This window comes from Bos javanicus, chromosome 5 (genome assembly GCF_032452875.1).
Source record: "Bos javanicus breed banteng chromosome 5, ARS-OSU_banteng_1.0, whole genome shotgun sequence".
Classification (NCBI taxonomy): Eukaryota; Metazoa; Chordata; class Mammalia; order Artiodactyla; family Bovidae; genus Bos; species Bos javanicus.
This window is the reverse complement of record NC_083872.1, coordinates 19,786,112-19,796,139: the sequence shown is the minus strand read 5'-3', so window position 1 is coordinate 19,796,139 and position 10,028 is coordinate 19,786,112. Positions and strand designations below refer to the sequence as shown.

General features: G+C 41.7%; 1 long non-coding RNA gene across 2 annotated transcripts; it reads right to left on the bottom strand.

Moving 5' to 3' along the window:
• Positions 1 to 2,242: 2,242 nt before the first annotated feature.
• On the bottom strand, positions 2,243 to 3,502 carry LOC133247199 (uncharacterized). 2 transcript variants are annotated; one of them, XR_009736311.1, is made up of 3 exons: positions 3,044 to 3,502; positions 2,489 to 2,621; positions 2,243 to 2,372 (listed from the first exon to the last, which is right to left on the bottom strand). It is a non-coding gene; the product is annotated as an uncharacterized LOC133247199 (long non-coding RNA). The 2 variants fall into 2 exon arrangements; XR_009736310.1 differs by having other exon boundaries at positions 2,243 to 2,621.
• Positions 3,503 to 10,028: the final 6,526 nt, after the last annotated feature.

Sequence of the window (10,028 nt, the reverse complement as noted above, 5' to 3'; positions counted from 1 at the left end):
AGTGGCTCTTTGAATAGCAGCTAAGTATGTACTTTTTATCTAGCTCTGTGTTGACAGGAGATGGATATGTCAGGCTAGCATTAGTAGCTTTTGATACAAATCCTTTTCTTTTACGGTTTTATCCTCATCCTTCTGCAGACTCCGGGTTTGGAATAAGAAGTGTGAGGAGGAGCAATCTGTAGAGTACGCACTGGCCTTCTGTGAACAGGAAACTCTTCACTTGCACGTCATTCTTTGAACAGAAGCTTCTAAGGTCTGTCATTAAGAAAAGTAATCATCTGTCTTGGTCTTCTATCTCTGTTCAGTGACTCAAAACCAGGGCACATCAGGATGAGAATAGGACCTATTCATTTCATGTGTGTGTTTAAAATTTTATTCTACGTTATCTTTTTTTTGGAATGTTCCATTTCCTTTTATTTTTTTATTGGAATAAACTTGCTTTGCAATGTTGTTTTAGTTTCTGGTGTGGTGGTGGTTTAGTCACTAAGTTGTGTGCGACTCTTTTGCAAGCCCACGGACTATACAGCCTACCAGGCTCCTCTGTCCATGGGATTCTCCAGGCAAGAGTACTGGAGTGGGTTGCCGTTTTCTTCTCCAAGGGATCTTCCTGACCCAGGGATCAAACCCAGGTCTCGTGCATTACAGACGGACTCTTTACCGACTAAGCCACCAGGGAGGGCCCAGTTTCTGCTGTACAACAACGTCAATCAGCCATGTTTCAAAATGAGTTCATGTTAGTAAAATAAAATGGGTAAAAAGTTTAAAATGAAAAAGTAAAAAAAAAAAGGCATGTATCGCATTCAGATGAGACACCTCTCTGCCTTACTCAAAAAACCACTACGGTTTGTCCAAGATATTGGTGAGGCCAGATCAGAGGATGAGAAGCCTCACTGAGGCAAGGGATTGTGATCCTCTCTGCTCGATATACAGGGGGAACCTTCTAAGATCGGGGCAAAGAGCTGCTTGTTGAATTGACTTCAGGATATTTTTGCGTCTCATGATGCTAATGAAACACTATCGCTACCTTAAATTGTTTCCTCAGCTTAATCCCCAAAGGAAATCCCTCTGCTTTTCAGAGATAAAAAGTTAGTAGAACAAAGAAAGTCAGGGGAAGCACGGGGGCCTTTTGCTATAGAATTTCACTGAAGCCTTTCCAAGCCCCGAGGAGAGGACCCAAGGGCTACTGTTTATTCCTACACCTGGATTAAATATCAAGGTCTGTGAGAAGATGAATCATTTAGAAACTCGACGTTCTTGTAGGGAGCTGTTGCCTTTTTAGAACCCTAATAACAACTGTGGCGAAGGCAAAAATCACATAGAAAGTTCAAAGTTGTCAGATCCTCTTTCTGCCCTGCTCTCAGCTAGTGGGAGTCTAAATCACAGAGCGCGAAGGCCCGCGGTGACTGGTGACGTTGATCATTCATTGTCTCTCTGAAAAGGAGAGATTAAAGATGCAACATCAGTGTGAGAAGAGAGCAAACTACTTGCGGTGGCGGTTCTTTCTCAAGGGAACTCCTGTCTAAGACTTTCATCATTTTTCATTTCATAAGACTTTTTCATTTTCATTTTGTCCTTACCCGGAATGATTGAGACAAAAGACGCAGGACTTGATTTTGAACCACAAAAAATCATGAACATGAAACACATATATGAAAGGAGACATGGCCTAGCCGGGTCCTGTCTCAGATGTTTCCCGTAGAGCACACATGTATTCAAAAGAGCACATCAAAGCTCAGCTCCTACCCCGGGGTGTTTTGGAAACAGCGGTGGGAAGTAATTATCAGTTACCATCAATGTAAAACACTAGAGATGATAGAATCATAGACTATATTTATTCACCATTAATATAAACAGTCGATATTTTAGATGGATTCTAATAACACAGTAGCGGTGTAGCCAAAATGTCTTATAAGCAGCTGTTCTTAGCACTCCTCTATGATATACCTGTACATCTTTTTACCTGGTGTTGCTCAAGTTGGCCACTAGTTTAGCCAGAGTTGCAGACTGCATTTAATAGACATGTTTTGTTTGGCTTCTAAAGTATTTTGTTTTGCAAATTATGTGCCCATGTTTTGTTATTGTTCAGTTGCTAAGTCGTATCTGACTTTGCGACCCCATGGGCTACAGCATGCCCGGTTTCCCTGACCTTCACTATCCCTTGGATTTTGCCTAAATTCATGTCCACTGAGTCAGTGATGTCATCCGACCATCTCATTCTCTGCTGCCCCCTTCTCCTTTTGGCTTCAATCTTTCCCAGCATCAAGGTCTTTTCCAATGACTCTGCAGATTCAGCTTCAGCATCAGACCTTCAGCATCAGCCCATGTTTAAAAAGTGAATAATTTCACATTAACATGCAGCTTTCTGACTTCCACTGAAAAATGAGAAGGACTGGTATTACATTAATGTCATGTAGGACATATTATGTATGATATCTTACGTTATTATGTATTAGGCATTCAGTTCATTCGGTGGTAACCTCCAGTTCACCTGTCTGCTTGTCTCTGTGGTCCTGACCTTCTGAGTTGAGTCAGCATCTGGACAGCGTGCTTGGGTGTCTCAAAGGTACAGCTCTCATGATCTTGAAGACTTGGAAATGCGGGAACTAAGGAAACACAGTTCTCTATTTCGAGGAAACAGGAATACAGTGATGGATTAGTACCAGGGCCCCGGCCACAAGCATGTTCTCCTCACTCCTGAGCCAGCCCTCTTTCCACTGTCCCATCTTGCTTCCTTTGGCTTCTATAATATTTTATTTCAAAATGGTACCTGTTTCTCAAAAACCATAGAGCTTTAAAATAACCATGTTAAATGAAAAAAAAAAAGGAAAAAATTCACTCTGTACAGTACGATTAGAACAGTGTTAAAATAGTACACTGAAAAACAACTTTGGGCCATGGCATTGGGAAAACTTTTTTTCCACAAAGTTTCTAAATAATTATGTATTAACTTTTAGAATAAAATAAAGCTCTATTTTTTAAAATATTCTGAACACAATGAAGCAGACACTTTCCCTGGTCATGACCTCCCTTGCCAGAAACTCACTTCCTTGCTTCTCTATAGCTCAGACTGGCCTGGTGCCTCCATGCTGACTGAGATGGGAGGGGAAGTCTGCTGGTGGCTCCATTATTTTCAGAACTTTCTGTCTTGAACACAGTTATGTGAAAATGCCAAGCAGAATTCTGGAGGCAGAATCACAGATTCTAACCTTGAGTGGAAAACAAAAACAAAAGCATAGACCTTTCTAATGCATCCAGCTTTAGATGCCAGCGTTCAGTAATATCCTATGGTTTATGCAGTTATTAGGTTTTCTGTTGTTGTGGTTTAACTGATAAGTCACGTCCGACTTTTGCAACCCCTTGGACTGTGGCCCGCCAGGCAAGAATGCTGGAGTGGGTTTCCATTTCCTTCTCCAGGTGATCTTGCTGACCCAGGGGTTGGACTACCATCTCCTGCAATTGCAGGCAGATTCTTTACCACTGAGCCATCTGGACTTGCAGTCAAAAACTGAATATACATAAAAACATTGACATATTCTTTCAGATACTTATTTTCCAAGTACCAGCTAAGTAAATTGAAATGAGTCAATACCTTTGTTTATTTTACCCAGTGAAGATGGGTGGTCAGGAGATCAAAAGAAGACTCATCATGTTCCCTTCAAGACCATAATCATTCTTTTGCGTTCATTCTTCATGAGCTTGGTTCTAACAATCTTTGGGAGCCATGGTACTGATTAGGAAGAAAAATCTCTACTCTGGTCATTCAAAAGAGTGAAAAGAAGGTACATGTTTGGTTTCATAAAAGCCTTCTGTTTATGCTGGAGATACAAAGCACATGCTTAGAATGGGCAGCTGTCTGATGTGCTTCTTTTTGATGCTGGTTGTTGGAGGTGAGGAGGTAGGACTGAGAACTTTAGAGAGGATAGATGAGGGGGGCAGGCAGAGAAGCTGCAGCAACTGGAAGTCATTTCAGAAGGAGGGTTTAAACATTTGCAGATGGTTAAACATTTGCAGAGAAGAGAAGATTTGGAAAACGTGAGAACTCTGAGCTAAATTATTGTGGGTTCAAAGACTAGACATTCACTTGATTTGTTTCAGGTAATACAGGGATTTTTAGAAGGATATATGTCAGCATAAAGAAGGTAAGAATCTCGATGACTCTGCCGGGCAGAAGATAGCTCAAGGGATGTTAGCTTACCAATTGGCAAGAAAATTGTAGCTTATAATAGACCATGGAACATTCAAGCCCAGCTCCTCTCTTGAGATTCTATGATCCTGTGTTACATCTGCTGAACTGGTCAATGCAAAAGTCATTCTGGGCGTAAAGGAGATTCACACATCTAAGGTGGCCTTGTGGAGTTATGAGCCTCAAGAAACTCTCATAATTGTTTGGCTCCGACTCTTCTCTGAGGCAGGTATTTGATAAGCATCAGGTTTTAAGGAGTTACTTGTAGCCCAAAGGGACCCTAAAAATTTAAACCAAATTCATTGCTAACGTTGACTTGAGTAGCAAGTACTTGATGGTGAGGAGAAGGCTTAAGTTTCTCAGCTCCCATCACTATTTTGAATTGAAGCATTGAAGTTCTCACATTAAAATATGTGAATGGAGTAGTACTCAGCCATAAAAAGAATGAAATAATGACATCTGCAACAACATGGATGGACCCAGAGATGATCACACTAAGTGAAGTAAGTCAGAGAAAGACAAATATCGTATGATATCATTTATATGTGGAATAATCTAAAATACAACACAAACGAACTTATTTATAAAACAGAAACAGACTCTCAGATATAGAAAGCCATCTTATGGTTACTAAAGGGGAAAGGAGAGGGAAGGGATAAATTAGGAGTCTAGAATTAGCAGATACAAACCATCGTTTATAAAATGAGCAACAGGGGAATTATATTCAACATCTTGTAATAAACCATAATGGAAAAGAATATGAGAAAGAATATATGTGTATATATATATATAGATGCATAACTAAATCACTTTGCTAATACCTGCTAATCACCAGGAACTAATACAGCATTCATTTTATGAAATAACTATATTTATACCTATTTTATCAATTAACAATATTTCAATTTTAGAAACGTATGTGTGCATGTGTGTGTGTGTGTGATAACACACCTCATCACTAGTGACTTATCAAATGAATTAGGCAGTAATCTAATAACGAATGGCTGATAATTTCAGGAATGGCAACCAGAAAGTAGCTGTAGAAGTAACCAGTGACATTAATTTTCAGTAATTTCTTGGGTCTTTTCCTTTGGGGCATTGATTGGGGGACAGAAGAGAAGGAAGGAGAAGTATATATATTTTGGACACCTGCTCTGGGACAGGCTCAGGCACTTTCTGAGGCTTCCTAGGGTAGGCAACTAAGCCCTAGAATCCTTCATCACTTGGGTGATGAATGAGTGATGGCCGGTCTTCAAAGCTAGATGTAATCTTCTGAAAGCACTGTATTTGTGGCATTAACTATTTCACAGGAAAGGTGGGAAAATCCAACCTGTGTTGATTTCTGTTCATTGTTTGCATTAGATCAAACTAAAGCTACATCATTAACCTCGGCATGGGAGTCTCCTTGGCTGCAGCCGACTGACCCATGCAAAGTTACAAATATTTGAATTCACTGATGCTGTTTGGGAATTACTGCAAGTGTAACAATGACACATTGTTCAGTTCTAAGCACTTTGTAAGGACCTGTCTTGAGAAGGGTTTTACTTCAAAATTATGAGGCAAAAGGTTGAGATTAAGGCTTAAAGAAAATAACCTTTGGAATTCAGCCTCCAGTAGGGGAACTGGCAAGCAATCTGTGTTCAGCACTCTTTTCAGAAGTGTCCTGAACATAGCCGTATTCCTAGAGACCAGGCTTGCCCAGTGGGGCTAAAGAAAAAGAAAATCCAACCGTGGGAAAGAACGTGAAAAAAGGAAGCAAGGAAAAATATGGAAAAGGCAACTCAATTCACTGGCATGCTTATCTGTTTTTCAGTGAGCAGCCACTGGGTCAGCCATTGCCTCTGCCCGCTACCCTCAACTTTCAGGGGGCCCCTTCCTCACCCCAGGACAGGTTAACCTAGTCGAGAACTGCATGAGGAGCGGGTGATTGGGGAGTGTTGTGTGGCTACAGCAAGCAGTTACAAGACCACAGTCCTCTATTGGCTTAAGATCCACATTGTGGAGGACATTCGGATAATCCCACCCCAACATCGATCCCACCCCCCGCCCCACGGTGTAGCCACCATGTATGGATGAGTGAGCACTGGCTGGTCCAGGCTAACAGGGCAATCCCATTTCCCTGGGTCTGGGGACTGGTTAGGATTCATCTGAGCAGGATGAGCACAATATGTTCTTTGTCTGTCCGCAAAGGCAGGAATATTAGACCCAGTTGTTGCTTACAGCATCTTGAAATCTCAAGAGGGGAATCACCTCGCATATAAGCTGACATAGGCAAGAAGGCAGAGCTGTGAGAATAAGAAGAAATAGCCCGCGCCAGGCGCTGAGTGAGCCATCCCCTTCACACTTTTCCCATCAGTATCCTTCATAGTTCACCAGGCTTTGGGACTAAGCACCTGAAGAAACACAAATGTGATCGGTGTTAAGTGGGAGGGAAAGCATTCCGTGGCCGAAAGCGTCTGTGAAATATTGAATTACGCAAAATGCAGCCGTTTGCAAGCCATTTATAAATGAATACATTTTATAAATGTCCAGGAAGGAGCTCTTCTGTGAAGGGGTATGTAGACTTATTCAACTTAGAATCAAACGGATTATTTGTTTTTGTTTTCATCTGTTTTCTGAGAACACATTAGGCTTTCGAGAAACTCGGTTTGGGAAGATTTGCTGAGTCATCGTCAGGCATCTGTACTCTAGGGAAGTAGCCAAAGAGAGACGGACAGTAGGTACTGGGCTTGGAATGTGAGACAGAAGCCAGGACGAGAAGCAGAAGTGTGCCTTCCTTCCCAGACCCACCCAAGAGCTCCTGAAACTGAGGGGACTTGCTTAGAGGGCGACCCGCTGAGCTGGCTGTGTGCCATCGTCACCTCTGGGCTTTCTAGGGGCACTCCATCCCCACCCGTACTCTAATTCAGCAGACCCTCAGGGTCCCAGGCAAATTATATACATATACACATGTGCACGTGCTTAGATGCTCAGCCGTGTCTGACTCTTTTCGACCCTGTGGACTGTAGTCTGCCAGCCTCCTCTGTCCATGGGATCTCCCAGGCAAGAATACTGGAGTGGGCTGCCATGCCCTCCTCCAGGGGATCTTCCTGACCCAGAGCTGGAACCCATGTCTCCTGTGTCTCCTGCATTGCAGGCAGATTCTTTACCCACTGAGCCATCAAGGAAGTCCATACTTTTGTAAGATAGATATAAAAAAGATTGATGGATACTGTCTATTTATATCTTATATATAATAATAGGGCTGCCCTGGTGGCTCAGAGGGTAAAGAGTCTGCCTGCAATAATAACTGTCTGTAGCTACAGATGTTTGTTTTATGATGATAGTGAACATTCTCACTTTAAGAGGAATGGTAAGTATACTTATGTTTTATCGTTATCTATGTGTGTTTCTATCTCTATCTATCTTTATGAGCTATTTCCCTGAAATAATTGAAAGTTGCAGACATAATTCCCTAGTTTCACTAGATATGACCATATGAATTTGTTAAAAAGACAAGGACATTTTCCCACATAATAACCACAATTCAGCCATCAAAAGCACAAAGTTGACACTTACACAGTATCACCATGTAATCCATTCATGCCACTCAAATTTCACTTATTATTCTAGTATGTACTACCCCCACACCCCCCACCCCCATTTTTCTCTCCTGTTTCTGGTTCCAATCCAGGATAATATGTCACCTTCACTTTTGATGTCTCTTTGATCTTCAATCTGGACTTGTCTTTCATGACTGCTATGTTTTTGAAGATTTCCACCAGTTGTTTTGTAGAATCTCCCTCAGTTTGGGTTTGTATGGTGTTTCCTTATGATCATTTGCATTTTGCCAGAACTATCATGGAAGTGGGGGCTTCCCTGGTGACTCAGATGGTAAAGAATCTGCCTGCCACGCAGGAGACTTGGGTTCGATCCCTGGGTTGGGAAGATCCCCTGGAGAAGGACATGGCAACCCACACCAGTGTTCTTGCCTGGAGAATCGCATGGACAGAGGACTTGGCGGGCTGCCATCTGTGGGTTCGCAGAGTTGGACACTACTGAGCAACTAACACACATACATACACATCATGGAAGTGGGGGTGTTTCTCTCAGTGACTCATATCAAGTGACATATAATGTCAATCTCTCCCATTATTGGTGATGCTTGTTTTGGTCTCTGGTCAGAGTCAGGCAGGTGTATTGAAAATCATAAACCTGGGGTTAAATGCCACCATTCCAACTCTGAGAAGTGCCTTTGTCCCAGCTCCACACAAGAAGATAATAAAAGAACCCAGAATGAAAAGGAGCGCACAAGAAAGTGTATTTACTAAGGGCAATCAGATTTTCTTAGTTTAATAATTTCCTTGATTATGAATGAGAAGAAAAAGCTGGTTTTTCTTTTTCTCTTGTCAAACAGAAAAGGGCATGTTATGGTTGGCACATTCAGGAAGTATCAAGTTTGCTGTTAAACAGATTATAAAACATGTTTATGCAATAGCAAACCGTGAGATTATTCTAGGTCATGTTTCTGTTGCTTACTCAGTCATCTATTTGCATGAATCAATTTTAACCTCCAAAGTTATCCAGTGTAGTCCAAACATTAATAGTGCATAAGTTGCAAATGGTTCAGAGAAATGACAACTTAGGGCTGGAAATTTTAAGTGTGGAGCAGCTGTTTTCAAAGGTAAGTGGCAGATAGGCATCAAAAAAATACCCAGAGTCCTTCGTGGGATGGAGGAGCACCAGAATTCTTAGACAGTACAGGCTTGGAGCAGCAATCTGTCTAAAAAATGGATGGCTAAGGGTTGTCTTCAAGGTGTGCTATAGGCAGCACGCTTTTTTAAACTTAGATTGCATGCAACAGATCAGTGGAAGTATAACTTTCTATATATGCTTTATACCCACTTCACATACTACTGAGACAATGTCCATGATACATATCAAGTAATATGATTATTTTTATACGTAACAAATGGCCTAAACCAATCTGACCAAGAGATGATCATGAGGGTCTTCCTGAGAAATTTCAGCAGTTTCTTCTAACAGGCCAGTGGGCCTTACTTGATCCACACCAGGCAGCATGTCACAATTCAAGCGAGTCTCCGAGAGAAGGCCAGACATACATACATGTGTTAGCAAGCAGGCAGGAGCTGCTTCTGTGGATATCAATCAGCATCTAACAGGCATAGATTGAAGGGGACTTGCTGACATACAACAGGACTATACAGGCAACATTTGAGTTGGATCAAGCAAGAGGGTCCTGCAGGATGTGGAAGGACCCAGGGCAAAGAGGCCCTGGACCTCTTGAGAGTCACCAGAAAATCTAAAGGTGCCGCACAGCACAGATACACCGAGCTGGTTCTTGTGTTGCTGCTTTCTTATTGCAAGTTTCTCATTCTGCTTGTTATAGAAAGATCAGAAAATACAGTCAACAAAAAATATCAGACATCTATGATCCCATTTGTCATGGACTGCCAATTTTAAACATGTAAATACATATAGATACGTATCTACAAATAAATATATATTTTTTACAAACATGGGAACTTTGTTTTTCTTTTAAATGTATAGTCGTGTCCGATTCTTTGCGACCCTACAGACCCTATGGCTCCTCTGTCCATGAGATTCTCCAGGCAAGAAGACTGGAGTGGGTTGCCATGCCCTCCTCCAGGGGATCTTCCAGACCCAGGGATTGAACTTGCATCTTTCACATCCTCTTACATTGGCAGGTGTGTTCTTTGCCACTAGCACCACCTGGGACTATGGAAAGCTATAGTTAATAGCTTTACATATCAATTCATGTATTTGAAAGTCAGTGCTGATTAATAGATTGGTTACATAGAACCAGTCTGCTCCTGTGAGGATC